General features: G+C 40.2%; 1 long non-coding RNA gene across 1 annotated transcript in view; it reads right to left on the bottom strand.

Annotated features, from left to right (window-relative positions):
* Nucleotides 1-17,807, bottom strand: part of LOC121393790 — a 26,789-nt gene extending 8,982 nt beyond the window's left edge. Inside the window, exons 1-2 of the long non-coding RNA XR_005961360.1 lie at nt 17,767-17,807; nt 16,882-16,945 (exon numbers count right to left, since the gene is read on the bottom strand). This is a non-coding gene — a long non-coding RNA (uncharacterized LOC121393790). The remainder of the gene's footprint in view (nt 1-16,881; nt 16,946-17,766) is intronic.
* Nucleotides 17,808-18,022: the final 215 nt, after the last annotated feature.

Genomic DNA, 18,022 nt, shown 5'->3' with positions numbered 1-18,022 from the left:
GAGAAAGGCATTTGTGGGGGCAGAAGCTGCAAAGTTTGTGAGGACAGAAGGCAAAGATATAAAATGAGGAGTGCATTGCAGCAGAGGCTAAGATAAGACTAACCCCAAAAAGTTTAAGTATATTAATAATAAAAAGTTGAGGGTTGAGAATGTTGCTCCTTTAAATAATGGTACCAATATGGCTGGTACAAATACAGAAAAGGCAAATGCGGCCCGCTAACCCCCCTTTATGTGGCCCTCCATATCAAAATCTGCCTGCTGTGCCTGCTTACCATATGTAAGATTTAAAAGGTATCACTACAGAGATTAACTGGACCCTGCATAGTTTAATCCTCAAATTCACACACCCCCCTGGATTGTTCACACTTGTTATACCTCTATTGTTCACACCCTAAAACCCCGTACTGTTCACACCTGAGAACCAGACTGAAACTGCCCACATTGTTCACACTTTATACAAAATGCTAATGGGGCACCAGCACTGTGTCACTGTATGTAGTACATATTAGAGTGATCCTGATTTTCCTGTCTCCTGCTCTGTTCTGTCTTCCCTATGCTCCAGTGTCACCGTGTGTGTCATACTTTGCCTGCTCTTTGCACCCTGTGTTTGCCATACTCTGCCTGACCTATGATCCAAATGGATCATAAGCCTGGTATTTGTTCTGGGGGTTTGTTAACATTTGAAAATTGTTGTTAGGGGCCAATTAAGGTGTTAAATCATATGCCGGGGTACTGTATTATACAGGGGAGGAGGAGGCATATGGATTTAAGGGTATGTCTTAATATGACTTAACTTTTTCACATATGAGTGGCATCCCTGCCGGTGCTGGGCCAAGGTAGTTTGGCTCCCTAGGCAAGAGCTTCAATCAGCGCCCCCTGTCCTGCATTACCATTCCCTCCTTACCATGATGGTTTTTAAATAAAGAAAGCAAGAAAATGTACAACACTTTCATTTATATTACTGCCCCCTGTACCTGTACCAGTAAGCCCAGCAGCCATCCATAATACAGCCCCCCTGTACCTGTACCAGCAGCCATCCATCATACTTCCCCTCCGTACCTGTACCAGCAAGCCCAGCAGCCATCCATCATACTGCCCCTCCGTACCTGTACCAGCAAGCCCAGCAGCCATCCATCATACTGCCCCCATACCTGTGCCAGTAGCCATCCACCATACTGCCCCCCATACCTGTGCCAGTAGCCATCCACTATACTGCCCCCCATACCTGTGCCAGTAGCCATCGACCATACTGCCCCCCCATACCTGTGCCAGTAGCCATCCATTATCCACAAAATGGTGACTCAAGGCAAGAGATGTAAAAGGGCAATATTTACTTAAATATATATTCCAGTTTGGTAAGATTATATAATATGGCACTTAATATGATGTAAACTATCTGTTGCTTAAGTATTCATTTTGTGGGTATAGTTTTCCTTTAAAAGGTTGAACTTGATGGAGGTGTGTCTTTTTTCCACCTAACTTACTATGTTAATATGATCCATTAGCTGGAGACCCATTATCCAGAAACATCAGAATAACGGGAAGGCAGTCTCCCATAGATTCCATTTTAATCAAATAGTTCAAACTTTTTAAAATGATTTTCCTTTTCTCTGTATTAATAAAACAGTACCTTGTATTTAATCCAAATATTATTGGAGGAAAAGCAACCCAAGTGGGTTTAATTAATGTTTACATGAATTATGGAAAAATCCCTTATCCAGAAAACCCTTGGTCCCAAGCATTCTGGATAAGAGGTCCCATAGTAGTATAACTGAGGCTAAAAATGATGTTTGGGATACTTCCTGTCAGTGGCTATGAATACCTTTCAGATATGGTTCTATGTTTCCTTTCAGGCACATCAATGTTAATGTAAGGATATTGATATATAACCAGAAGATACAGTTATAACCAGAGTGGGTTTTATGCAGATGTGGTCAAGAGGTGCTTAAAGATCAACCATACCTATTCTGAATATTTTCAGATAATATTGATTACAGAGTAATGGCCTGTTGTGTGATTTGTTTTTCAGACCCAGCTATAGGAAAAGATTAGGTGACTTTGCTAAGGAAAGCCAAGCTGATTCTTATAAGCAACATTAGCCAAGTTATTAAGAGTGTGTATCCACTAATGGAACCTACCACGTTGGGTTTTTTCTGCATAATTTGCATACTTACATATGGTGAATACCTGATCCTTGAATGATCAGAATGAACTCACAACTCAAATGTTTTCTAATTTATGAAAACACTTGAATGTAAAAAAACTTCGAGGTGGGTCGAGGTGACAAAACTAGAAAACGTTGCGGTGAGTCGAGGTGAAAAACTAGAAATACTCAAATTGATCAAGTTTTCGGCAGGAAAAACCCACCGAAAAAAATTTAAACTTCACAAAGGCTATTAGCATATTCAAATGGTTCAAGGGACCTCTGCCATTTACTTCTACAAGACCTCAACAGGTTTTTAGCTGGTGTATTTTCAGATGTGAGCTATTTAAGCTTCAGGGTATTATAAATCTTGAAAAATTTTAGTTTTTCTTTTTAAAAAACTGAAAAATCCAAAAATTCAACTCGACATTTAATAAATAACCCCTTATGTCTCTACTACCTTTCTCTCTTCTGACTTTTCCATGTTTCCTTCTTAATGACCCACTTTTCCTGCATCAACATACTTTGTATGTCATCACTCAATACTCAACATAATTTTACCACTTTTCCTAATTTGATTCTACCCCCACCATCAGTGTGGGCTTTAGGGTCCAAATTCTGGCAAATGCTATCACATAGAATGTACACACTAATACAATGAACTGTAATATTTACCAACCAACTGATCTTAACTTGTTTGTTCCTCTAATTGTAGAAGTGGCCAGAAGATGGACACTTCTTCTACCTATACAATTAAAAGCAACAATAAAATATGGCCCTTTAAATGATGGATTGTCTTCACATATGGAGGAGGCCAGTGATACATATGGATTGTTGAAGGATGCATACAGCTCAGAATGTGAGAGGGTGATGTATTTAGTTTGGGAAATGCCTGTTCCTGGTGAACTTATTTGTGTACTGGTTATGCAATACAGAATCCTAGTGGTCTCAGAGACACAATAACTTTTTAAAGAAGGAAAAGTGGTTTGGAGGCTACAATATCATTACATGCTAAAGAAATTCATCGTGGAGTAGAAAACACGATTTGAGGATGGTTAAAAAGAAAATTATGGCAAAGAGAGGATCTGATCCTGCATAACAGAACAATAATTTTCTCACTAGGCATTTTTAAAAAAAAGCGTATTTATCAATGGGTGAAAGTGAAAGTTCATCCTTTGATAAATACGCCTTTCAAAATTCCATAAAAAATAAATGGAAAGTGGCGGAATTTCACTCTAGAGGACTGTGGCGATCTCTACCTTTACTCTTTGATAAATATACCCCAAAGATTGGAGAAAGGAAGGCTGATATGGAATGTGGGAAAAAAATAGGTGGAGAAGAGAATCGGTGAATGGAAGGAGGTTTGTAGGATGTGTTTGTTGTTCCTGAATCCAGTGCCTTTGACTAAATAATGTGCATTCTGTGTCTGTCATTAAATTGTAAGGGGCCACACTGTGCCTGTCATGAAATAATAAGGGGCCATGTTGTGCCTGTCATGAAATAGGAAGGGGCCACAGTGTGTCTGTCATGAAATTGTAAGGGCCTCACTGTGTCTGCCATGAAATGCTTTGGGCCACATGCTGTGTCAGTCATTAAATTCTATGGGACCACATGCTATGTAAGTCATGAAATACTTTAGGGCCACATGCTGTGTCAGTCATTAAAATGCTTTGGAGCCACATGCCGTATCAGTCATAAAATGCTTTGGGGTCACACGCTGTGTCAGTCCTGAAATGCTTAAGGGCAACACAGGTATTGGTGGGTGTGCCATTGAATGGAGCTTATTTTTTTAATACAATACACCTACCATCTCTTTATCTTCGCCCCCCCCTTCCACCTCAACCAAATAGCTCTGTTCTCATGATGGAGACCAGGAACAGCTCAACCACATGTTTCTCTAGCAGCATCAAACCCATCTTTTTTTTTTTGTAACTTATTTTTTATTGTAAATTCTGTCAAAGGGTAAATCACAGTGTAAAATTGACATTTTATGTATAAAATATACAACATGTTTCTCGACATAACAGATGTTATATAGCATATGGGGCAATGCGGTTGCGGAGGGGAATGAACAAGTAAGGCCTTGGATGGAATCTGGCTGGCCTAGCTAAACCTCCTTAGGCATCCTATTCCTTCGGTGAGTTACCCATAAACATAAGGAACACAAAGCAGGGAAAACACAAAAATTGTGCTAGCATAGTTAGACAATAGTTGGAATATAAAGATTATGTGAAGGCCAAAGGGGAGAGAAATATACAGAAATCTCAGGTAGACAATATATTAATGGGTAGCAAAACCTCTCAACTCCCATAACGACCAGGTATTAAGATATTGGTCCATTCTGTTTTGAACAAAGGCAATACCTGACTCAAAAGTCCTGTTGCTATTAACTCTCCGAATTATTTCGGTGATTGTAGGGGGCAAGGGATCCTTCCATTTGGATGCAAGTGCTATACGAGTGGCCGTAAAAACCTGGTTCACAAGAGCTTGACCACTTTTGCGTAGTTTAGGGATGGGTTTACCCAGCAAGAAAATGACCGGGTCAAGGGGGATGGGACGAGCCAATAATGTAGCTACTAGCGCCGCAACCTCATTCCAAAGTGACTGTATTTGCGGGCATTCCCAAAAAACATGTAGAAGAGAGCCTATTGCCCCACAGTTTCTCCAGCAAGTTGGAGAGTGGTCTGGAAACAGTTTGTGCAACTTATCTGGAGTGTAATACCAAAATGTCAGGATTTTGAATATACTCTCCTTTTGTCGAACACAAGATACCATGCGTCTAGCATTATCCCAAATCAGAGTCCATTCTGCGTCCGTAATAGGTCGTGCCAAGGCTTGATCCCATTTATCCATATATTTATGTCTCTGGTGTGCGGGGTTCAGAGGCTGGGAGAGCAGCTGGTATATTGTTGAAATTAGACCTCGTTGAGGGAGGCCATTAACCGCCAGCACTTCAAAAGGCGTGAGTGGATTCTGTTTGATATAGGCAACATAAGGGCCTAGATAGTGCCTAAGATGAAAGTATTCAAAAAATGGGAGTTGGGATTGAGAAAGTTTGTCCCGAAGCACATGGAGCGGTAAAATCTCATGGGTAAGTGGGTTCAATAGATCACGTATTGCAAAAAAATTAAAATTAGCCCATTTAGCACAAAAGGAAGGATCCATTCCCGGTTGAAACCTAGGATTGCGGAGGAAAGTTGTAAGTATGGACTTAGTAGAGCTCAGATTATATTTGCCCCTAAGTTTACACCATAGAGAGCATGTAAATTGTGTTGCCGATAGGGTTGAAGGAGGGATTCGAATGGACCCGGAATGTTCCCAAATATAAGCATTAAGGTGAAAATTATGTAACATGTCACTCTCAATTTGTCCCCAGACCGTATGAGGGGACCAGCATGACCAAGCCAGTAATTGGCGCAGGTGTGCAGCCTCGTAATAGCATTGCAAGTTGGGTGTACCCAGGCCCCCCATCTTGGTTGATGCCATCAGCACAGATTTAGCAACCCTATGGCTTCTCCGAGCCCAAATAAAGTTATGTAGCTGAGCTTGAATAGTCTTAAATGTAGCTGGGGAAATTGAAACTGGGAGTGTTTCAAACAGATACAAATATTTAGGGAGAATTGACATTTTAAGTGCCGATATTCTACCCAACCATGATATAGTAAATTTGGACCATTTTTCCAGGAGAGACTTGGTGTGACGTATGAGAGGTTTAAAATTCAGATTATATAGTTGGCTTAAATCAGATGGTATAGCAGTTCCTAAGTAGGAAATGGCATCAAACCCATCTTTAATCCCCTTTTTTGTGCTTTTTTTACTACTGCCCAATAGTGATGGGCGAATCTGCTGCGTTTTGCTTCGCCGAATAATTTGCGAATTTCTGGAGAAATGGCAAAAAATTCATGAAACTAGTTTGCCTCACACTTTAATTTTGTTGTGCATAATTTTTGATGTGCGTGTCGGGTTAATAAGCAGTTAACATAAGCCGTTCTGTTTTACTCTGCTTCGGAATGCCAGGCAGCTGCCGTTCCCACAGTGCCCATTGGCGGCCTCTACTGTGTCAGCTCAGCAGCCTCCCAGAGCAACATTAACTTTCCCAAAGTCCTGCCCGAGCCGGAGTGTGAGCAAAGCCCCAGACTTGGCAGTGCTGCTGCTCCATCTTTCGTGGCTCCCTGATGACCCAAGGCTGGATTTGGCGCCCAGGCAGGCAGACAATACTGGACACCCCAACAGAGCAAAGCCCCCCTGTGCAACATACGCCAAGAAGAAGCATTATGCACCTACTTATAGCCAGTTTCGTTGCCCTGCCTTTGCATCTCATGGTGTCAGTTCCCCCGGTGCTGCTTTGCTGGAATTTTCTTTCTCAGTCAGTTTCTATGTGTCTATCCCCTTCTCATTCCGCACTCGCTATCTCCCCAGAATTGTCAGTTTGGACACCTTTACTCATGCGCCCATCAACCTCAGCCCCTAGCAAAACAAAAAGCGAAACGAGTCGCATGGCGAATTTTTTCCTGCGGTTTCGCGAACAAATTAGCCGCAAATTCAACAATGGCGAAATTTTTCACCCATCACTACAGCCCAATTCTAGCAGTTTCTTAGTGTCTCTCTACTGTTACAATGACTGACAACTCTGCACCAGAGATTTCCCCACCTGCTTCACCTATAGCCCTCTGTAAATCGGATTAGCCCATGTCCCGCCAAAATCAGATCTATTTAAAGCAGATCTATCTGTTTCCAGGTACAACTCCCATAACCCCATAAAAGCCCACTCACTGAAGGAACTGTTGTACTAGTGGTTAAGATCAGGGACCAAGAGATGTGCACGTGTGAATGTAATACAATGTTTTGCCACCTTGCCCAATTTGCCAGTATCATTTATTATTACCTTATACTTATAACCTTGGAATATAATAGAATTTGTTTATTATAGACACACTCACAGACACAATTGTTCCACATCTGCTTTCTCTTTGACCCTTTACTGTTTCAATATTGTACTACTTTAATAGCAAGCCATCTAATGTACAATGTGTTCCATCCAGTACTAAACAAATGGTATGCTGGATAAAACTTACTGCATAGCAAATTTAAAAAACAAATCACTCCCAATGAAATTCCTCAGGATACTTACATTTTTCTTAATAGGTTAATAACAATACATACATTTCCCTACATAAAAGTAATTCTTGTAGTCTGTTTTTAATCTGATTGAAGTAAATCTAAATTTGAAAAAAATGTGTATTTGCAGTTTTGTGCAATAAGAACAACTCCAATGAATAAGATGCACACATCTAGAAAATGAGCCTCCATTACTGCTAATGCCAAACTGCCATTGCTTATATAACGCAGACATGAGTCATATTTTTTTATTGCAAATTACTCTTTTAAAAAAGGAGGAAAATATCCCTTCAAGGCACTTCCGGTAACAGCGAGGTTAATCAATTTTTTTTCAGTCTTCTGCTAAAAATGAAAATCAGCCATGAAAATCAAAACAAAATGAGATAGGAAATTTGGATTCCTTCAGGTTCTGCCCTCTTGACATCAAATCAAAACAGCCAGGGAATGTCTTATGTCGCTTATCCATTCTGCCCTGCTTGCGTCTGTCACTTTAATATCCGAGCTATCATCACACAGAGATCACAAACAGTTTATCTTATAGTGGAAGCAAATGAGAACTGACTTAATCGGAAATGGATTATCAGGTTGCATTTAGTTAGTATCAGGTATTATGGTGGCATTTAAATGGCCTGCCTTGCTGGGTTCATTCACTCCTTTGCTTCTGTGTGCAAAGAGAATTTTACATGACTTCCTACTTTATATCTATGGTACAAGTCGGAGTGGATATGTTATATATATATATATATATATCTCTATCTATCTATCTATCTATCTATCTATCTATCTATATTCCCATTCCTTAGGTTTTGAGTCATCCCTTTAAGAATCATCCAAGGGACATCGGAGGGGTGTTTTAAGGAGGTGAGTAGCAGGTGAATGTGGTGTGAGAGTGGGAGCTACATGTGGGAGCTGCTGTAGACTTACCTACTGAATTTAATGAGCCCAGAGTGTTTGGGTTTGAGAGAAAGTCGTAGATTTTTCTGCTATGTCATTAACCTATAGGATTCCCTAAGAGACCAGCCTGGTTAATCTCCTTGTGTAATGGACACTAGCACTACTAAAGTAAGTAAATGTATGCTTTAGTTGGACTTTTTTTTGCTAAATGCAATCTACTGTATATTCTGTTGCCATTCTACTGCTGATGGAAAGCCAGTTTGAGTTAAAAAATAAATGGATTGTTTTATATATATATATATATATATATATAAATTGCTTTTGAATGATTGCCAGTGTATAAATCCACAAACCATCAGTTTAGGGTTATATTAAAGCATCCTGTTTAAAAATAAACAATGACCTCATCACTTTACTGAAGCAGAAAGGGTAATTGGCCTTTAGTGGTATTTTCTCCTACAGCAGCTCAAGTAGGAACTCTGCCTTTTCTATGCAATCAAATATATTAGACAGCTTTGTAAGCCGTGTGTAGTACCACTTTTTACATGTTTGAGACAGGGTAACATTAGGATGAAAGGTATGCCTTAAAACTATAAAGGTTGTATGTGTGTGTGTGTATCTGGTCTAAACCTCAAATAGACAGTCTATGGGGCAAATTCACTAAGATGCGAAGTTGCGCCAGGCGCAACTTCGCCGCACTTCGCCAGGCGTAGTTTCGCCAGCGCTCCACAAATTCACTAAAATCCGAAGTTGCGCACAGGGGTAGCGTAAGGTTGCGAAGTTGCGCTAGCGTTGATTCGCTATATAAAGCGAAGTTACGCTAGCGAAGGCTAATTTGCATACGGCGCGAAATTCAAATTTCAATGGAGGAACACGTATCTGCACTACAAATGCCTAGAAAACCTTCAAATCAGCAAATAAAAATTTTATTTTGCCCTACACATGTGCCCACTGTCTAGGTAAGTTGCCATGTGTCAGGAAATGTAGGGGGGAGGAAGGGGAGCCCCAAAAAATTTTCGATCGATTTTCGATCGAGCCATCATGTAGAAAACACGCCAGCGTTTTTTTGGGACTTAGAAAAAAAATTGACTTTTTTTTAAACAATCCCTATCTACTCTATTGCGCTTTGCCAGGTCTGAGGTGGCGAAGGAAGTCTAGCGTAAAAGGTAGCGTTCAGTACACTGTGCAAGTTAGTGAATTTGCGTAATTTCGTCGCTAGCGAAGATTCGCCTGGCGTAAGGTTGCGAAGTAACACTAGCGAAACTACGCCAGCGTTCGTTAGTGAATTTGCGCAGTAGCGAAAATGCCAAACGCTAGCGAATTAACGCTAGCGTTCGGCGCTTCGCGCCTTAGTGAATTTGCCCCTATGTGTCATACTTTTAACAGTAATAGTAAATGAAAAGAATTCAACTGAATATAGAAGAGATAAGAAGGAAATTAGAAGGTAACAGTAAGTATGATTCAGTGCCTTATTCAGAGTAATAATTAGTGTGATTGAGAATGTATCAATGGAATACTGTAAATATCATAATCAGGAGAGGTGTGTTCAACTAGGGCTCCAGAAATTATCCTAGTTATTAATATTTGAGTGATGCTCTTTGTGAGCCCCAACCAGTGTACTGTCATCACTTTCTATGCTAACGAATCATTCAAAATTTGGGATAACATGAATGCAATTACAGTAGATTGCTCAGAAGATAAAGTGTTCATACAAGGTATGTGATGTAGTGAACTGTTATCTTTATCTCATACCTCAGTCAATAACTAATTGTGAATTCATTTTTTCACCCACAATTCCATCCTTATTGCAGCCACTAGTTGGCCATGCACCTAATGCCAATGCATTAAAAGCTTGCACTTGATATCTTTGGTGTCAGGATATCATCATTGACTGGTGCGATTGCCAAAACAACTACATCCTATTCTTTAGGAGCAGTGTGCAATACCTCTTTATTAAGCAACCCCTGTAGGGGTACAGAGTGGTGGTAGCTCCAGGGTTCCCTATCAATTATTGGTGCACCATTCATCAGAAGAGTCAGGAGGCATGTAATTGGATGGATGCAACAGGGTGGAAGTGCAGGAACATGTCTGGATGCCTTTATCTTACTGATATATATCAATATAGACTCTCCATTGATTCCATTCTGGAGCTCCAGCAGTTGTTTTCATAAATGACCATTATATTCTTAAGAGATTACAAAGTAACATTTTACATTTTTACTTTGGTATATTTACTCATCTTTGACTTTTTTATAACTGCACTATTCCAGTAAGAGTCACATACTGGGTTACAAAATAGGGGAAATGTTGATAATAAATCAAGACTTGCAAAAGTGATGACCATTAGTAGGCACTAAGAAGACCCTCTTTCCTAGTTCTCCCTTTTACCAAATGCTAAAAAATGGACATTAGATTTTAACATTTGCAGTGAATTGCTAGTCCACTTTTTACCTAATCTAGTAAATACCCATAGTTTCCACAGGGTACAGAACAACAAGGGAATCTGATCCCTACTACTGCACTGTCATGGAGCGCAAGACCCTACAGAGTATAGTGAAGATCATAGGTGTCTCTCTTCCTTCCATCATGGACATTTACACCACTCGCTGCATCCGTAAAGCCACCAGCATTGTGGCTAATCCAACACACCCCTCACACTCACTGTTCACACTCCTGCCATCTGGAAAAAGGTACCGAAGCATTAGGGCCCTCACTACCAGACTGTGTAACAGTTTCTTCCCCCAAGCCATAAGGCTCCTGAATACTCAGGGACCGGACAGATCTCTCACACACACACACTCCATCTGACCTTACTATATACCACAACATTACACAGCCACTGTACGCCATTGTATAAATCATTTTGGTACAAACCGTTCGTTTATTTTATGAGTTGTCAGCACATGTATAGTTAATTAATGAACTTCCTAATAGTGGTGGCAGGTGGTTAGAAGGTGCGGAAAAACAAAAAAATCACAATAAATTGAAATTAAGTAAAGCACTTTGGTGCTTAGAACTTACATATTCTACCAATTCAATTCTACAGCACAAAATTTCAGTCAGCAAAGCCGTAGAATGTCTTATGGTAAGACAATTGCAAGTACAATATATTTTCCATATAGAATATACTTGGTGACAGTTGCTTTGTTTCTATGACTCTGTAATTCCCCATAATGATTCTTTTTTAAACTATGTACAGAGTAAGGCTCTATAACTAAAAACAGGGTTCTAAAAATGTGTGCTACTGTAGCTCTAACATAGAGAATGTTTCTGTAACAAAAGTTTCCGAATTTAATTTGCAGTTTCTGGTTCCTTTGGCATTTTTTTACAAATAACAATAATAAACAGTAGATTTTAACTTATATGTCTAATATTTGATAAGGGCAAGCACTAATTCCTTTAACAAACAAACTAAAAACACAAGTACAGTTCATATGTTCATATAAATGTTAATTAATAACAGTTTCTTGTTCAATATAAACAAAATACCAGTATGTGATTTATTATCTGATTGCTTTGGATTTCTGGTTTTCTGGATAAAGGATTTCTGTAATTTGGATTACCATAAAGTGGCTAAAAACCATTTAAACACTGAATAACCCCTGTCGATTTGTTTTGCTCCATAATGGATACACGCAACTAAGTTACAATCAAGTACAAGATACGATATTATTATTACAGAGAAAAATAAAATACTATAGTAAAAAAAAAATATATAGGTTTCTGGATATAGGATATCCTGTACCTGTACAATATTTTCACATAAAATCATATGTAGGGGAATTGGAAGACAGTAATAAACAACCTCATTAAAATTTTAAATTATCATTTTAGAAACTGGTGGAAATAATAACATTTTATACTTCCTACACAGGGAAAAATAACCATAAATTCTGAGTTCAAATAATTGCTAGCTAAACATGGCAAGATGGAAGTATTGCCATTATGGAGTTACTGTTGGTAAACAAAAATGACTGTGGGGTCTGCTTCCTCTATAGTTAGTAAAAAATCCCTACTCCATAGTTGCTCTCTTACCTGCAGCGAGGAAGGGGGATGCAAGTCGGGCCAGAGTGGACGGGGTAGGAGGGCACCAGGGTGTAGTCGGGATGTAGGCAGGATGGATGCGGGAGGATGTGGATCGGTGTGCGCCAGGCCCCTCTGAAGATTTTTCTCCAGGGGGGCCTGGTGCACCCTATTTACGCCACTGGTAGTATGGTATTAATATTGCATGAATATTCAGATAACTTGAATAGGAACCCTTACTTAGCAATATATACCTTTAATAATTTGCACATATTACGGTTTTCACTTACAATAACATGGCCCAGTCAAACTACTTACTCATGTAGGGACCCTGATATTTGGGTTAATTTATTTAGCCAGTTCCCCTTAGTATTTGGACACCTAGGTGGTCTTTAGCATACCTGGGTCTCCCTTCCTGGGTCCACTGGGATTACTCTAAGCAGAGTTTGTCCACTAGGTGGCACTGTTTAACAATATAAAGGGGGTTAGCCCCATGTGCACAAGGTGAGGCTTTGCAGGACCAGGGCTCTGGTTCCTTGAAAGATAAGTATTAGACAGCTGTAGTAGTCACACTGTGATATTCCCTCTAGGAGTGAAAGAAAGTTTAGGGTAGCTAGAGAGCAGCTGTGGCTCCAACAAGGAGAAATAGTGGGGTTGGGATCCTATGGTGTGTGAACCACTAGATCAGGAACACCAGTTGGTGATCTGAGGACCAGATAGGGTACCAAGACCCAAGACCCCAGGCTGAATACAGTGGGTACCAAATCGGGTGCCAAGAAACAAGACCCCAGGCTGGCAAAACCAGGACCTAGTGCTCTCCACCCAAGAGGGTATATTACCTAGTGAGAGGGTAACTTTCCTTTGAAGTGTAAATCATTGCTGCTGGCTATTTATATAGCATATTGTCTGTTGTGGAGCATCCGTTATCCCACTGGAGGGAATATCACAGTATTCTACTACTCTGTTCAGTTCAATAAATCAGTTGAAGTTTGCTGCAAAGAACTGTGTCTGACTGATTATCCTGCTGCATTGACCTACACCAGGTACCAGGAGTTGCAGGGAGTTGCATGTGTACACTGGGTCCGAGGGCACATTACAAGTAGTTTGACCTTGTCACACACAGCCTTAATACTCAGCAAAAGTAAACTCAAGGGTGTGCTACACTCACAGAGGAGGACCCTCACAGAGGAATATGTGGGAATCATCGATCAAGGTGCAGAAGCATGCAGTAATCATTATTCAGTGCAAAGATTCTCAACAAGTATTAATGGATGCATCTGCCAGCACTGCAGGACATCATGGGATTGAGCTACACAAGTGAAATATTGAACCTTTTATCAAACTCTCAGAGTGATACATGGGGAGTAAAGATTCAGTACACAATTGATATGTTTAGTATCCCTGCTGGATGTTTCATTAGTTTCTGTGCATGGAAGAGTAAGAAACACATTTGACCAAACATAAAAAAACTACTTCAACGTAACTAACCCATTCAACTAAAACTGAAAGACATAGTTAAGGCTCAGTCATCAGTTTAATGGGTTAATTTGCTTGACCTGGCTACATGTCAGTTGCTTGTGTTAAGGACCGCTGATTTGTTGGGGTTCGGGAAGATAGTTTTTTTTAATATATGGCAGGAACGGAATTGTATATTGTAATTAAAGCACAGATAAGATAAATGAATGTTCTTGTCAATTGGTGATAAATAACATAAGCATTTTGCTGACATAAGAAATTCCCCTCCCATTTGCTCTTATATTCTTGGTTTTACACGCTGCTATTCCCTTTAGATCACACACAGTATTGACCCAAAGCAGACTAATGTAAAGCTTCCATCACTAGGGATTTTTTTCTTCATGTTTAGCTATTTAAAGCCTTAAAAATCTATAAGTGCACCTTTAAGTTGAAAAATTTGCATTGCCTTCCATGCCATGGCATTTTAGAAGAAATTCTAATTTTAAATGTATGCTTGACTTGAATGACTACTCTGTGTAAATCTCTGTAGATATAAAACTACCTGCTGCTAAACTGCATTGTGTAGGTAAAAAAATATACACAAGTTCTATTTTAAAATAGTTGGAGTTGCCCATAAACTGTAGGCATAAGATTTAATAAATACATACAGAATGTCAATGTATACGTGTATTCATACTTGAAGAAAATTGTGGCCATATTAAACCGCAGATAGAAACAAATGTTTTGTGTATGGCGATTATCTGATCGATATTTTTCCAAAAGATGGCCAGATGTCGATTGGCTGGTCTTAAGAATCCCATCGGATGGAGGACCACATGGGTTCATTGATATGGTCCTCGAACAAACCACCCATTTTCGCCTCATTGTGATCTGATGGTTGGGCCCTAGGGCCCATGATTGGATCAGCCCGATATAGCCCACCTGAAGGTCGCCAAACGAGTGGATTTCCATATGTATAGCCAGCTCTAGCCATTTAGACAGTGGGGTCCACAGAGCTTTGTGTCACAGTAGTCTATGTGGAATATAATGAGAGCATTCCTGAGTATTTTGTTTTGTTTTACTTATTTCTCATTTGTGAGCAAGTAGTGGAAGTGGTACTTTTGTGTACTAAGTTTTAGGCAACAAGAGAACACAAACTATCAGCTAACCAAGATCAGTAGCCTTGTTGGGTTCTAAGAACAAGAAAGGCTTGAGGTACCACAACTGTGAATGAATGAGAGGAGAAGGTGGAGCCAAATGGTAGACAATCTTCTTTTCTATGCCAGATCATATGGTCTTCCAATTTGTGCTTGCAGCATTTGCACAGAGCATGTTTGTTACATTGCTTTGTTTGCATTCCTCCTCCAAGTTTATTTATTGTCTCAAAACCCCAATGTGGAACCAGGGCGGACTGGGCCAGCGGGACACTGGGAAAAAACCCGGTGGCCCCCACTGACCCAGATCCGCTAACCCGATCCTTAGATTTCTTCTTCCTGCCTCGAACGTCCGAAAAACATATTGCGCGTGTGCGTCTGCGCACAACGCACATGCTCGGCTGATTGGTGGCCCGAAAGACATGCTGCACGCCTGCAGGGTGTGGAGGCGGCACTGCCAGGGGGGTCCAGAGGGGGGCTCTGAACAGCAGCCCTGGTGGTCCCCGGGCTCCCCATTCCTACCCTGTGTGGAACTGACTGCAGTGATCTTATTTGGTTTGTAGCCATGTTAAAACATGTTAGGAGCCTGATGAACCTACATAAAGAAATGGTTGATTGAGCAGAATGAAGTACAGGTGATCAGTAAACAGTAGATTGGCAGTTAGACTAAAAAGTACATCCACACATCTGACCAGTAGTCAGGGCAGGTGTCAAGCAAGCACTAGTCTGTAAAACGGACCAGTGGTCATGGCAGTCATCCGTAAGAATAAATACATAGGACTAGGCTCCAAACTTCAGAGAATAGACCACAAGAAAATACTTCCATGATCCTGGGCAAATGGTCCTGAGCATATGATAGACCTGAAAATTCCTAAAATATGAGACTTCATAGGTAGATTTGACAAATGACAGCTTCCCCTATGCCTCTCACTGGCAACTCGGAGCCTGAGGTGTGAACAGGAATAATGTAGAGTTTACGGGGTAAATAAATTTTGTAGGGACTTAAGGCCCCCATACATGGGCCGATAAAACTCAACTCCGTCGGCAGCTTATTGGCCCGTGTGTGGGGCAATCCGACAGGCATCCCTGATCAATCAGACAAAGGTCAGTAGCAGTATCAGGAACAAACAGAGGAAAATCTAAAGGGTAGTCACAAACAAACCAATAGTCAATACCAGGAATCACTATCAAAATGAGCAGCTCACAGATAAAAGCATCTGAAATATTATGTAAGTTGCGCCTGGCTGGCAGACTATAGGTATCAGTGTCATTAAAGGAACAGTGTTCTGCAAATAAACCCAATAACCTTTCCTTTGTGTGTGTGATTGCAGACCAGGGAGGGGTATCACACTGCAGCCTGTCCTGACCTAGGGTGGAGGCACACCAAATCTAAGGGGCATATTTATTATGCTGTGTAAATCAAAATGTGCTGAAAAAGAGGTGTAAAGAGATGTGTTTAATTTTACGCCATGAGAATGCCAGATTTGCTGCTGTTATTTGACATTGCTTCCAGCGGAAGAAAAAACTCTAAAAAAAAAACTGTAAAAATGTTACTCCATTTTTTTACACTATGAAGCCTGAAGATGTGTGGTGTATTATCCCGCCATTTTTGAACAGCATAATAAATATGCCCCTAGTGTACCTGCTCTCCCCTGTAGCAGAGACACAGGATTTCTGTAGCACCACAATGAAAAAAAATCAGGGCTAGATCTCCTGCAGTAGCAGAATCGGGCTACACAAGTTTTGTGCCTGTCTGAATTTCTACAATTAGTTATATGTCTTTCTGCTATGGAAGAACAGTACGTGTGCCAGGAAATACTTAACATCATATTAAATGGATATACCTCCACATTCACAATATGAACTAATTCTGCTGCTAGTTTATACTCTAAGAAAGACACTGATAGCTCAGTAGTATCAAGCCCTGTAAATTCCCCACCTAGACGCATTCTGGTTAAATCTGCCGTACTTCTCTGAAGACCCATAGTTCAAATGCTGTTCTCACGATTACCCTTTCTAATTCCTATACAAATGGTACAGGTTGATATGAAACTTTAATTTGAAAAAAAAATATCAACAACACACACCACTCACCAAGGTAAAGCAGGGTAGAACCACATAGTTGATACTGATTGAGACTCCAGCGAGGAGAATTGATCTGCAGTTATGTATAAGGAAAAGAGAAGTTGTCATACTAACTTTTCATGGACCAGTTATAAATTGCTTGCATTTTTTTTTTTGTGTGTACTTTTTCAGACAAATAATGTTTACTATGGCAGCATTTCTTCTTCCAATTTCAGTGACAGTTCATCTTTCAATAAATGATTGTATTAGTTCTAGTTACCAAGTAACCAAGAGAAGTCACGTAGCTATGTGATTGTTTTGGAGCAGAATTGATGTAATTTCCAACCTCATTAAAATGGAATAGCCTCTTATTACTACAATAATAAAAACATTCCTGCTAGGCAAAGACATTTTTTTAGACACATTATCAACGATATTTTAGATGTTTGTATTTGATGATTACATGAAATTATGTACAAGGATGACGTATGCTTTCTAAAGAAGTTTTGGAACCATGGCTGTACTGTACAGGCAGAACCATTTTTAACCTATTATGAAGATGGCGGTTAAAAAGAAAGAAAAATAAAAAAATATATATATATATATATATATATATATATATATATATTGTAACGTCACTCGTCCAAACGGTGCCGTCTCGGGGGGTTTAGGTAGATTGCAGGGATCGGATTGGTCTCAGAAAACCACAGTTCACACTCAGCATTGAGTTTTAGGCTGACCGCAATCAGCTTTATTCACATTTAACCGGCACACAGGAGCATATTGGAAAACAAAACATAAAAAGAAATCCTAGCCTGTCCGGCTCTAAGTAACATACAGTCGCTCCCTCTCTATACAATAGAGAGGATCTAGCATCCAACTCTACAAAAAACAGTTGTTTGTTTGGTTACTCACTGTGTCCGGCTCTCCCCTTACTGCATGCAGGCAGTTCCCCAGGAAGAGAGAGAGTGAGTAACTCTGAGACACACTGTTTAAAGGGGTTTCCCCTGAAGTCTAACGAGGCCACTAATAGCCAGGCTTCACCAAAACCTGGATAGCCTGGTGAATGGAAGTCCCACCCGCTCACTTCCATTCACTCCAGGGCCCTTTTTACCGGCTTTTCAAAAAACCAAATGCAGTGAAAGAACACTCTTTCACTGCTGACATACTT

This window comes from Xenopus laevis, chromosome 5L (assembly GCF_017654675.1).
Source record: "Xenopus laevis strain J_2021 chromosome 5L, Xenopus_laevis_v10.1, whole genome shotgun sequence".
Lineage (NCBI taxonomy): Eukaryota > Metazoa > Chordata > Amphibia > Anura > Pipidae > Xenopus > Xenopus laevis.
The sequence above is the reverse complement of the archived record's forward strand: the minus strand, read 5'-3'. Positions and strand labels throughout refer to the sequence as shown.